The sequence below is a fragment of the Carassius gibelio genome, chromosome B10, assembly GCF_023724105.1.
Source record: "Carassius gibelio isolate Cgi1373 ecotype wild population from Czech Republic chromosome B10, carGib1.2-hapl.c, whole genome shotgun sequence".
Lineage (NCBI taxonomy): Eukaryota > Metazoa > Chordata > Actinopteri > Cypriniformes > Cyprinidae > Carassius > Carassius gibelio.
In genome coordinates this window covers 25,703,786-25,717,617 of record NC_068405.1, presented here as the reverse complement: position 1 = coordinate 25,717,617, position 13,832 = coordinate 25,703,786, and positions in this window count along the sequence as shown.

Sequence of the window (13,832 nt, the reverse complement as noted above, 5' to 3'; positions counted from 1 at the left end):
ACTCGCTGCCTCCATGATGGTCTGATCGTTCTGTAACGGCGCTAATGGAGGACAGGAGACAAATGCAAGTACGAGTAAGTTTATTAGAAGTATGATGATGATGAAAGGTCGGAGAGTAACGCAGGAACCACGGTGGCAGCACAGACTGGTGAGTTGAGACGTGGGGTGCATTGAACGACGATGACAGCGGTGATAATCCAATAGTGGTGAGTGTATTCCAAGCGTGACTACAGGATCCGAACAGAACGGCGACAAGGCAAGGCAGGAACAACACGAACACGACATCAAACACCAGGATCTACAAACAACAATCAGACAAACAGGAAACGAAAGACAGGGTGTTAAATAGTCTGTGGGAACTAGCCGCACCTGCCGCTGATCAGTGATCAGCGACCACACCCACATGAAACAATCAACATGACGTAACCTGACTACAGCTGGAGACGGTGCATTCACGAACCGTGACACCCCCCCCCCCCCCCCCCCCCCCCCCCCTTTAGGATTTTCAGTCTGGTTCTGCTAGGTGGGGAAAGACAAAGGATCTTGTGTAGTACTCTCATGGGTTTACACGTGATGTCCGGCATTGCCTATCAATTACAACAACAAATTTGACAAATCTCTTCTCCGAATTGAAATTGTCAATATTGTTCTAGTGGTGTTAATGTTGAAAGCTGTTCTGTGAGAGCGTTGGATGGTTGGTTATCTTGCTTGGGACTTGTTTTATGTTTGATGACTTCCTGTTGCCTTACTGAGGAATTTGGCTCGATATATCTCAAAAATATAAATAAATTACGGCCAATGCTCTCAATGTCAAATGCAGAAATGTTAATCCATCAAGGTTAGATTATTGTAATGCTTTATTGGGTGGTTGTTCTGCATGCTTAGTAAACAAACAACAGCTAGTCCAAAATGCAGCAGCTAGAGTTCTTACTAGAACCAAGTAGTATGTGTCATGTCCGCTGTCTGATCACCCCGTTCTTCGGTGTGTGTGTGTGTTTCTGTATACGTCTGCATTTCCTGTGCACATGGTATTTTGTTTTGGTTTTGATCGTTCGTCTTGCAACAATCCGTGGCGTTCCTCCCTCCCCCTCATCACTACAGTTTCCGCTTCTAATTGTTTGACTCCACTCACCTGAATTCAATGTCTGTTCATCTTCTGCTCTATTTATTCCCGTCTGTCGTGCCTATCGGTGCCAGATCGTTGTTCGTCAAAAGTCCCTGTGTAGTCATTCTATCAGATCCTGTCAAGCCTTGTTTTGTTGTGCCATTGTTTGCTGCTACTGGTTTTGTTTTGTTTTTCTATTTTCCCCTCCCTCATTTCTTAGACCAGGCACCAGCATTCCTCAGAAGAGTTTTTGTTTGCTCCGTCACTGGCTCTCTCGTGGCTTCCTCCCCTCTCCACTCTCTACATGGCCGCGCCGTTGGGCGCCCCCTGCTGGGTGTTTATGCAAGGCTGTTTTTGTTCGTTGGAGGGAGTTTTTCTTTTTGACTTTTGAATAAATTGGTCTAGCACTGTAACCTGCATCTGTGTCCAGTTGTGTTCCTGACAGAACGATCTGGCCAAGATGGACACAGCAGGTGCAGATTCTGTCAGAACTGCAGTCACCCAGCAGGGTGTTCTTTTGGGCCAGCACAAAGCCAGACTGACAAACACCACAAGGGAGGTGGAGTTTCTAGCCAATCAAGTGGCTGAGCTCCAACGAGAGCCTGCTCAGGGTGGTGCAGTTCACCATCTTTCTCGCCATGAGCCTGAGCCCCAATGCAATAACCCACCACCCTATGATGGGGACCCCAATTCCTGCCGGCCTTCTTCCCAGTGTTCTGTGGTGTTTGTCTTGCAGACGCGCACATACGCACTTGAGATGTCCAAAGTGGCTTATGTATTGACTCTTCTAACCGGCAAGGCCAGAGAGAACCTCTGTCTGGGAGACTAAAGCACCCTGTTGTGCTTCTTTTAAAGATTTCCGCCAGGAAATGGAGAGACTATTCGACCGCTCTGCCAGAGGTCAGGAAGCGGCTGACCAGCTAGCACGGCTCCGTCAGGCGGGTCGCTCAGTGACGGACTATGGTATTCATTTCAAGACTCTGGCAGCTACCTACCGATGGAGTTTCGGTTCCTTGCCGCTGTCGCCTCTGGCTTGCTTAGTTGGGGTCACTTCATCTACAGTGATATCGTTGACTTGATTGCAAATAAATGCACAGACCCTATTAAAACTGTACAGAGATGACATCACTGAATTCAATGATGAACTGCCTTTAACTATCATTTTGCATTATTGACACACTGTTCTCCTAATGAATGTTGTTCAGTTGCTTTGACGCAATGTATTTTTTTAAAGCGTTATATAAATAAAGGTGACTTGACTTGACTTACAGTGCATTCAGGCTATCAATTTTGACCTATCATGTGTTCCCGGGGAATCGAACCCCCAACCTTGACAACGCAATGCTCTAACTCTTGAGCTACAGGAACACTACAGGAACACTATTAGCATGAATATAGGCTGTTTATTACAAACCTGAATCCAATAAAAGTTGAAAGTCAGAAGTCAAGATGGGCAGAGGATCACCAATTCCCCCAATGTTGCGGTGAAAAATAATGGAGCAATATCAGAAAGGAGTTTCTCAGAGAAAAATTACAAAGAGTTTGAAGTTATCATCATCTACAGTGCATAATATCATGCAAAGATTCAGAGAATCTGGAACAATCTCTGCATAAGGATCAAAGCCGGAAAACCATACTGGATGCCAATAATCTACGGGCCTTTAGATGGCACTGCATAACATACAGGAATGCTACTGTAATGGATATCACAACATGGGTTTAGGAATACTTCCAGAAAACATTGTCAGTGAACACAATCCACCGTGCCATCCACCGCTGCCGGCTAAACTCTATAGGTCAAAAAAGAAGCCATATCTAAACATGATCCAGAAGTGCAGGCATGGCAAAGTGGAAAACTCTTCTGTGGTCAGACGAATCAAAATTTGAAGTTCTTTTTGGAAAACTGGACTAAAGAGAACAAGAACAACCCAAATTGTTATCAGCACTCAGTTCAAAAGCCTGCATCTCTGATGGTATGGGGCTGCATGAGTGCGTGTGGAATGGGCAGCTTACACATCTGGAAAAGCACCATCAATGCTGAAAGGTATATCCAAGTTCTAGAACAACATATGCTCTCATCCAAACGTTGTCTCTTTCAGGGAAGACCTTGCATTTTCAAACATGACAATACCAGACCACATACTGCATCAATTACAACATCACGGCTGCATAGAAGAAGGATCCAGGTACTGAAATGAAACATTTGGCGCATCATAAAGAGAAATATGCGACAAAGAAGACCTAAGACAGTTGAGCAACTAGAAGACTGTATTAGACAAGAACGGGACAACATTCCTATTCCTAAACTTGAGCAACTTGTTTCCTCAGTACCCAGACGTTTGTAGACTGTCATAAAAAGATGAGGGGATGACACACAGTGGTAAACATGGCCTTGTCCCAACTTTTTTGAGATGTGTTGATACCATGAAATTTAAAATCAATGTATTTTTCTCTTAAAATTATACATTTTTTCAGTTTAAACATATGATATGTCATCTATGTTGTATTCTGAATCAAATATTGAAGTTTGAAACTTCCCCATCATTGCATTCTGTTTTTATTCATAATTTGTACAGTGTCCTAACTTTTTGGGAATTGGGTTTGTAGTTAATCAATTGTTAATAGCGAGAATTGAACCTTAAAATAAAGTGTGACCAAATTTTCTACTGTATATATTATTGGTTGAATGAGCATGTAAGCAGGAAAGTTGTATATATGTATGTGTAACGCCATGCCAGCAGAGGGAGCCCTCTCCCGAGTACTGACTGTGATCCACTCCCTCTGCTTCACCTGTTCTTCCTGTTTGTGACATATATAAGCATGGCCGCAATCACTATCATGTTGCTAAGTATTGCCAGCCTGTCTGCCTTACCGAGCGTTTTTCCCATTGCCATAGTTTGCCTTTTTGTGTATGATCTTTGCCTGGTTTCCCTGTTACTGCCTCTGGATTTGCCCACTGTCTTGTTGTTTGGGTTGGAGTGCCTATCTGTGTATGATTCTTCTTCTACGATTGCGATTCTCTGCCTACTGTTCTTACTGCCAGGGCGGTAAGTCACTGCAAATTGGAACCTGGTAAAAAACAAGGACCAGCGAGCCTGGCGAGGATTTAATCTTTAGGCACTCTTGATGTATTCGAGGTTCTTATGATCAGTGATTACCTGGAAGGGGTGAGCGGAACCCTCCAACCAGTGCCTCCATTCTTCAATGGCTGCCTTCATAGCCAGTAGCTCCTTGTTTCCGACATCATAATTTAGTTCAGCATCCGTGAGTTTTCTGGAAAAGTAAGCACAGGGAAAGAGCTTGCCTGGTTGTCCGTGGCGTTGAGAGAGCACTGCACTGATCCCACAATAGGAGGCATCAACTTCCAGTATAAATGGTAAGTCGGGGTCAGGGTGTTTTAAGATAGGCGCAGTGGAAAAGCTGTTCTTGAGGTTAGCAAATGCCCATGTAGCTTGATCAGTCCATTTTAACTTAAGATGGCTTCCCCTTCAATAATGATGTCATAGGTGCGGCTGTGATACTGTAGTTCCTTATGAAACGTCGGTAGAAGTTTGCGAGTCCTAGAAAGCGTTGAAGTTCCTTCACGGTGGTGGGTTGTGGCCATTCAGTGACTGCCTTGATCTTAGCCTGATCCACTTCCACACCCTGATGGTTGACGTTATAGCCTAGAAATGAGGTTCTTGACACATGGAATTCACATTTCTCTGTCTTGACATAGAGCTGATTCTTTAATAATCTGGTAAGTACCGTTCTGACATGATCCTTGTGTTCCTCTTCAGTCTTAGAGTAGATTAGGATATCGTCAATGTAGACAATCACAAATTTGTTCAAGAGGTCCCTGAAAATTTCATTCATGAATGACTGGAATACCGCAGGTGCATTTGCTAGCCCATACGGCATAAAGTGAAAGTAAAGTAAAGTAAAGTGAAGTGACATTCAGCCAAGTATGGTGACTCATACTCAGAATTTGTGCTCTGCATTTAACCCATCCGAAATGCACACACACAGAGCAGTGAACACACACACACACACATTGTGAGCACACACCCGGAGCAGTGGGCAGCCATTTATGCTGCGGCGCCCGGGGAGCAGTTGGGGGTTCGATGCCTTGCTCAAGGGCACCTAAGTCGTGGTATTGAAGGTGGAGAGAGAGCTGTTCATGCACTACCCCCACCCACAATTCCGTCTGGCCCGAGACTAGAACTCACAACCCTTCGATTGGAAGTCCAACCCTCTAACCATTAGGCCATGACTCCCCTAAACCTGGTACTCATAGTGCCCCCTAGTGGTCAGAAATGCAGTCTTCCATTCATCACCCTCCCGGATCCTGATTAGTTTATAGGCACTTCTTAAATCTAATTTAGTGTAGATCTTGGCTTCTCTGAGTTGCTCTAGTGCTGCAGGAACTAATGGCAGTGGATAGCGAAACTTGACTGTAACATTGTTCAAACCTCTATAATTGATGCAGGGGCGTAGTCCTCCATCCTTTTTCTCCACGAAGAAGAATCCTGCTGCCGCTGAGGAAGTGGATGGACGGATAAACCCAGAGCTGAGAGCTTCCTCAATATATGCGTCCATGGCTTGATTTTCCGGAAGTGACAGTGGATAGACCTTACTTTTGGGTGGCATGGCATTGGTTAACAATTCTATGGCGCAGTCCCAATGACGATGAGGTGGTAGTTGAGTGGCCCTGGTTTTGCTAAAGACCTCTTGAAGATCCTGATAATGGGGTGGTATGGTGACATGCTTACTCTCTGGACTTTCGACACGAGGTGAGACAAGGTTTAGAGAGGACATTATTTAGACATGTAGAATAGCAGAATTGTGACCAACGTTTGATCTCGCCACTCTGCCAGGAGATGGCTGGGTCATGAACAGATAACCAGGGGTATCCAAGTATGATTTTGTTGCATGGTGAGTCGATGACGTTAAATGTAATAGTCTCCTGGTGAAATAGGCCTATCTGCATCTTCAAAGGGTGTGTTTGTTGGATGATACCGCTTCCAATGGGTTTATTGTTCACTGCTTTTACCTCAATAGGTGGGTCACATGGTAGGACGGGGATGTGGTATGTATTAACAAGATCCTGTTGAATGAGGTTTAGTGCCGAGCCAGAGTCAATCAGTGCTGAGAACTCAAACGAGTTGTTTCCAGTAGTTATCTTAACCACAGTAGTGAGATTTTTAATATTGTGCTTGGAAACACTCACCTGACCATTTTCTGTGTAGTCCCTCCGGGCTTTGAGTGGACACATTGCATTGTGATGAGCTGCACTACCGCAGTAGAAACATAATTTCTGGGTGAATCTTCTTGATCTCTCTTCTGATGACAGCCTGGTAACTCCTAGTTGCATGGGCTCATAATTGACATGATCATTAACAGGACATTATTCAAACATTTGTGTAGTTAGAGAGATAGGCATGACATTCTTAGACGTGGATTCAGGGCGGTGAGTGCAGATGAGGTTATCGATCCTGATAGCCAACGTGACGTAATCAGAAAAGGAATAATACTCACCTTTACAAGCGAGCTCTGCCTGTAGCATGGTCGGCGGCCGATTTACAGCCTTGAGTGAGTTGTATTAGCTGAGTGGAAACATCCTTGCCCCCTGCTGGGTATTCAAACAAATCTCTGAGTTGTTTTATGAAATAGAGAAAAGATGTTTGTAACATACGGTCAGTTTCCCAAACTGCTGCGGCCCACTCGATTGCTTTGCCCGTTAACAATGACATGAGGAATGCACACTTCTTCTCATCAGAGTCAAAGCTATCCTCTTGATACATGAAAAATATTTCAACTTGCCGAATGAAACCCTTACATTGTTCTGCAGAACCATTGAATTTATCAGGAAGAGCAAAAAGTACCTTTGCGGGCTTGGGTGGTGGTAGCGATCGTAGATACTGTGTGAGATAGTCGTTAGCCACTTGAGCTTTAGCCAGTTAGTCACGGTACTCCGTGAGAATGTTGCTCTGATAAGCCAACGCGGCCTGTAGATCTGTTATCTCTGCTGGATTCTTCGGAGGCGAAGTATTATGTAAGGACGCGGAGGCGGCGTTAGAATCCATGTGCAGTTTAATAACATCCACAGCAGACATATCCAAACAGTAGGCAGAGAATCGTAATCGTAGAAGGCAGAGAATCATACACAGATAGGCAGTCCAAACCAAACAACAAGACAGTGGGCAAATCCAAAGGCAGTAACAGGGAAACCAGGCAAAGATCATACACAAAAAGGCAAACTATGGCAATGGGAAAAACGTTCGGCTGGCAATACTTCGCAACATGAAAGTGGTTGCGGCAATGATTATATATGTCACAAACAGGAAGTACAGGTGAAGCAGAGGGAGCGGATCACAGTCAGTACTCGGGAGAGGGCTCCCTCTGCTGGCGTGGCGTTACAGTATGTGATAGCAAATTTCACAGAAAATTAAATGAAACAAATAAAGGATGCAGCATCTAGTTGACAAGCTAAGCACTTTATAATGATATAAAAACACACTGTATTGTAAATAAATAATTATTTCATGACCACTTAAAGAGTATATTTTATGTACTTTTAATGTGTGTTGTATGGATGTAATCTGGACAGACTACATTTACATATTATATTGCGATAGGTATACTTCTGTGTTAATGTTGAATCAAGACTAGTTAATGCATAATTTACAATTGAAATGGGTTTAATAACAGTATTTTGTTATGGTTACACTTAAATTGGTTACAAAATAGATGTTGGATGGTAAAACATAGTTAATTGTACCCAGCATATACAGTATGTAAAATGTAACTTGAGAAAGAAAGAGAGCGAGAGAGGCCAGAGCCCTAACGAAGATAGATCGCCAGCCAAGAAAAGAGACAGCAAAGAAAAGAGAACTAGAATTTTATCCCTTTCTAGACCATGTGTCTAAAACCAAATCTGATATGTTCAAACCGACCAATCAGCAGATTACATCTTCACCGAGGGTCTAAAGGTGTGACAATTAATGTATGTCATGTATACAACAGGCCTTGATCACTAACAGCACATCTTTGCCTTCAGTAATTCCAAATGACCCTTTTTTACTCAAGATAGGTTTGTTACAGGAAAGAAGATGTCTTTAATCATTTTCAATCTTAAAAAAAAAATGAAAAAAAGAGGTACATGTTGGCACGAAGTTTCTTAGTAACTGCTTGAAATGTGTGTGTCTAAAGATAAGAAGCAATTAGTCAGCAGAGAAAGCAATAGCGCATACGTGCTTGCTTAATACTTAGTGTTTCTGTTGTTTCTTGTTGCAACATAGGCTCATTGGAAATACATGCCTCTACATCAATGGTTTTCAAGTTTTATTAATAGCGATCCTATTTTTTTATTTTTAAATTGACCCAACCTATACAAGTGGCATGCAAAAGTTTGGGAACCCATTGCAGAATCTGTGAAAATGTGAAGAATTTGTACAAAAAAGAGAGATCATACACTATACATGTTATTTTTTTATTTAGTACTGTCCTGAGTAATATATTTTACATAAAAGATGTTTACATTTAGCCCACAAGACTCTTTTTTAAATTATTAAAATAACCCCATTCAAAATTTTGGACACCCTTTGTTATTAATACAGTGTGTGGTTACCCGGGTGATCCACAATTGTTTTTTGTTGTTGTTGTGTTTTGTGATGGTTGTTCATGAGTCCCTTGTTTGATCCTAACAGCAAAACTGAGCTCTGTTCTTCAGAAAAATCATCAAGTCCTGCAGATTCTTCAGTTTTCCAGCATCTTTTGCATATTGAACCCTTTCCACCAATGACTTTTGAGATCTATTTTTTCACACTGAGGACAACTGAGGCACTCAAACACAACTATTAAAAATGGCTAAAACATTCACTGATGCTCCAGAAGGAAACAAGATGCATTAAGAGCTGGGGAGTGAAAACTGTGAAAAGGGTTGAGATGTCATTTTTTCTTATTTTGTTGAAATATTAGATATATTTTTTTCCATTTAATACTGCCCTTAGGAAGCAAAATAATCTATTTGCTTGTTTACTGGAAGACAAATTAAGTACAATTTACCTTGATCTTCAAATTCCAAAAGTTTTCACATCCGCTCTTAATGCATGGTGTTTCCTTCTGGAGCATCAGTGAATGTTTGAACCTTTTTTAATAGTTGTGTGTGAGTCCCTCAGTTGTCCTCAGTGTGAAAAGATGGATCTCAAAATACAACAGTCACTGCTGGAAGGGGTTTAAATATATAAAAGATGCTGGAAAACTGAAGAAGGAGCTCAAGGATGTTTCTGAAGAACAGTTCTCAGTTTAACTGTTCAGAACAAACAAGGGACTCATGCACAACCATCACAAAACAGAAAGACAGTCGTGAATCATCCAGGTAACCACACACAGTATTAAGAACCAAGGGTTCCCAAACTTTTGAATTAGGTTATTTTAATAATTTCAGATATTGTTTTTTCTTGTGGACTAAATATAAACATGTTTTATGTAAAATATGTTACTCAGGACAGTACTAATTAAAAAATAAAATGCAATTTGTATGATCTCCCTTATTTTTTTTTTTTAATACTAAAATGTTCACAGATTCTGCAAGGTGTTCCCAAACTTTCACATGCCACTGTACACACATGGACATACACAAACACACACACAAATTCACACTATATATATAGGGCTGGTAAGAGATTAAACATTTTAATCTAATTAATTACATGATGTGTTGATTAATTAATCAAATTAATCGCACATCAATTTTGGAGAAATTACTCCCAAAAGATAATTTTAAGTCATTGTTGTGTAAAGCATCAAACAGGCATTACAAGAAACGGAGTTCAGCAATAAATATTTTGATTGATAAAATTAATTACATATAGTCTATTCTTTTGGACCATGTGAGTAAATGATGACAGAATTGTCATTTTTGGTCGGATGAACTATAACTTTAGTTATTTATTTTCTTAATTTTATTTTTATTACTATGAAATTATTTCTTTAATGAAATGATACTCTAAATCATGAGTCAGCAACCTACGGTGCGCGTGCCAACAGTGGCACGCAGAGGAGTACTCACTGGCACGCGAGCCATAGGGAAAACAGCATACTCATGTTTATTTTGAGGTAATAACTTCTCATAATCACACAACCTGTTAGGAGCTATGAATACTATTAAAGTGTGAGAATTAACTTGCTCTAGTCTACGGATGCGAGCATGAACGCTGCACATACTAGGCACTTCAGGAAAAAGTTTCAGCGGTCTAACAGCGCTTGTCAGTGTCAAAATGACTGAGGTGGCTAATCAAATCCAATTAGGCGTGGTTTACTGTTCACAGAAGCAGAGCGCGAAGCATCAGTTTAAGGTTAAAGAGAGTGATGTAAGTTGAAACTGCAAATATTTTTGTATTAGTCAACTTTTTATAATACGTATTACGATAGAAATGTTAAATGACCAACAGCTATATCCAGTGATGAAAATTTTTCTCAAATATGGCCATTTTGTGGGGGGGGGGGGGGGGGGGGAGAGATGTGTAAATTGTCTGTGTCTGTCTCTCTCTACAAATAATGAAGCAATTTTGCAACCTTGTTGTTGAGAAATACAATGTAGCGATTCACTATGTGTGGGGAAGTTGTGGCCTAGTGGTTAGACAGTAAGACTCCTAACCCTAAGGTTGTGGGTTCAAGTCTCAGGCTGGCCTTACCATGACTTACTGTAGGTGCCCTTGAGCAAGACACTGAACCCCAACTGTGTGTGTGTGTGCGTTTTGGATGGGTTAAATGCAGAGCATGAATTCTGAGTATGGGTCACCATACTTGGCAGTATGTCACATCACTTTTTACTTTAAATATCAATTTATAAAATTTGCGTGGCAGCACTGACAAGTTTATGAGCTTCTGAATGTTACTTTTTGCACAGCATGATCTCGGTGTGCGAGGTGTGTGTGAGTGAGTGTGTGTGTATTTGCATGCATGTATCAATTATTAAAGCAGCACATTAACGGTGATTAAACTGATTTTTAATGCATTGACCTTGTCACACACACATATAGCACACTGTGTATCTGTTATTAAAACAATTTATACAAAAATATTCAGAAAGTATTTGCATCAAATAGTTTTTTTTGTCATATTTAAAAATGTGTATGTACCGTTTAAATACAGAATACATTAAAATGGGGGGGGGGGGGGTGGAGGCGGGGTTGTGTTGGCACTGTCACCAGAAAAATTTAAAATGCCAAGCCATGCCAAAATGTTTGGCGACCCCTGCTCGAAATAATAAACTAAAGCTGCCAGTGGGTGTTGGTAAATGTCTTAATGATTAAGTCAACAAGTAATTTATTCATTTATTTCATTAGTTTAAATAGCTGATTCATTCAGGAGTGAAGTAAATGCTTCTTTATGAATGGTTCATTGAATCCTTTGACTTGTTTGACTTGAAGTGGGTCATCACCATCAGACTGAACGGTGTGTGACATCAAAGTAGCGCAAGAGCTTAGAGACCAGACGACTCCTTGTGCTTTTGAATCGCTCTCGCGGTCCTTTGATGTCATGCACCAATCGGTCTGAGCACCACTTTTAAAAGCCTTCGAACTTCATTCAAAATGTGTATTAGGAAATTAAATGCTGCTGAGGGTTACTTGGAGATTAACAATTCTGCTCTGTCTTTATCTTCTGGTCTTAAATAACAATATTAACTTCTTAATGAATTGTTTTATAAGATAAGTAGAGATGTTCTGATACCCTTTTTCTCTTCTCTTCCCGATACCGATTCCGATACCTGGGCTCAGGGTATCGGCCGATACAGAGTACTGATCCGATACTTGGGTGTGTATCTGTATATACAGCTGTATATACTACTAGCCCAGTGTAAATTGCTAGAATTATTTTATGGTGTGCTTCAGACTTATCCCTTGATAAAACATGAACAAATACATGGTGAACTACTGTATTTATTACAGCATTTTCATTATCTGACATGAATTTGACAGTAATATTATTTTCTTAAGCGAAAAAGAACTTCAAATGCAGCCAAACATCTAACACCGCAAATTAAAAAAGGTATTTTAGTTTTACAATATAACTGTAGAAAAAAACTTCAACATAAGTCTAGGAATATAAAAAATTCTAAATTAATCAGATAATCTCTTTACAACAAAACAAGTAAAAACAAGCAACCGTCTAGGCATATATTATTATTATTAATAGAGACGTATTATTAATACTTAGAGACGTAGCTAAATATACTGTAGGCTACAACAGTAGCTTAATATATTGTAAATTTACTCGCCATGAAGATCTTTGAGTGTCTGTGTTTATGATATGACAGTTTTCTCAAATTAAACTGTAAATTCTCATGAAGTGACTGTTTATGTGTTCGTGTCCTCAAATAGTAACATACGACATCCCTAGTCGCCGTTTTAATGTCTGGTTGTTCCAGTCTGAAATACTGCTAAACAGCGGACATACTGCTAACCACTGAACTATAATATAGAAGCGGCTTTACTGTCTGTTGGCAGTTTAGAACGCGATGAGAGATCCAGTCATAGATCAGTGCTGCTAACGCGTTTTCATTTCTTCTTCGCTGCTCTAAACAGGGGTTGCTTGCGGTAACACAGCACAACTTCCTGTGTTTGCAATGCATTCTGAGCAGCGAAGAAGAACCGTGCAGCGGTTAGGCAAAGCTAGCGGTCATAACTAGGTCTTGAAAATGGTATCGGATCGGTATATGGGTTCATGTAAGTGAAAAAGTGAAAGTGAAAGTGAAGTGACATTCAGCCAAGTATGGTGACCCATACTCAGAATTTGTGCTCTGCATTTAACCCATCCGAAATGCACACACACAGAGCAGTGAACACACACACTGTGAGCACACACCCGGAGCAGTGGGCAGCCATTTATGCTGCGGCGCCCGGGGAGCAGTTGGGGGTTCGATGCCTTGCTCAAGGGCACCTAAGTCGTGGTATTGAAGGTGGAGAGAGAACTGTACATGCACTCCCCCCACCCACAATTCCGTCCCGCCCGAGACTAGAACTCACAACCCTTCGATTGGGAGTCCAACCCTCTAACCATTAGGCCACGACTTCCCCCGAAGCCAGAATTTGTTGTGGTATCGCTGATATTTCCGATACTAGTATCGGAATCGGAACAACTCTAAAGATAAGTATCACATTTATCACTTCTGGTTACATTTGGGGGATTCCTACGCTTTCGTGAATGCAGTACCAAAAACTTTATGCTCTATCCTTAACTTCTTGTCTAGATGATATATGTCCTTTCTCTTCCAGGCCAGCATGTGCTGCCTCTTCATACCCCTGGTTATCTGATGTTCTTCGTGAGAAAATGGCACAAATCAAAAGATCCGTCAGACCTGATTATGTATCAGTTTTTGCATTCATCTTTCTCTGCTGAAGTCCATATACTGCCAAATCTTCATACTTCAACAACAAGATCAAAAACGCTTCAGACACACGTAATCTCTTCAAAACATTAAATTTTGTTCTCTGTTGCCTCCATCACCTCTTTAACAGCTGATGATTTTGCCACATTCTTCACAGACAAAACTAGAACAATTAGCAGGCAGTTCTCCACTCAACCGCATATGAACTTTAGCAGTTTAGTGCAGGGCAACAATATATACTGTATATATATATATATATATATAGAGAGAGAGAGAGAGAGAGAGAGAGAGAGAGAGTACACTCTTAAAAATAAAGGTTCCAAAAGGATGTTTTTGCAGTGAGGCCACAGAAGA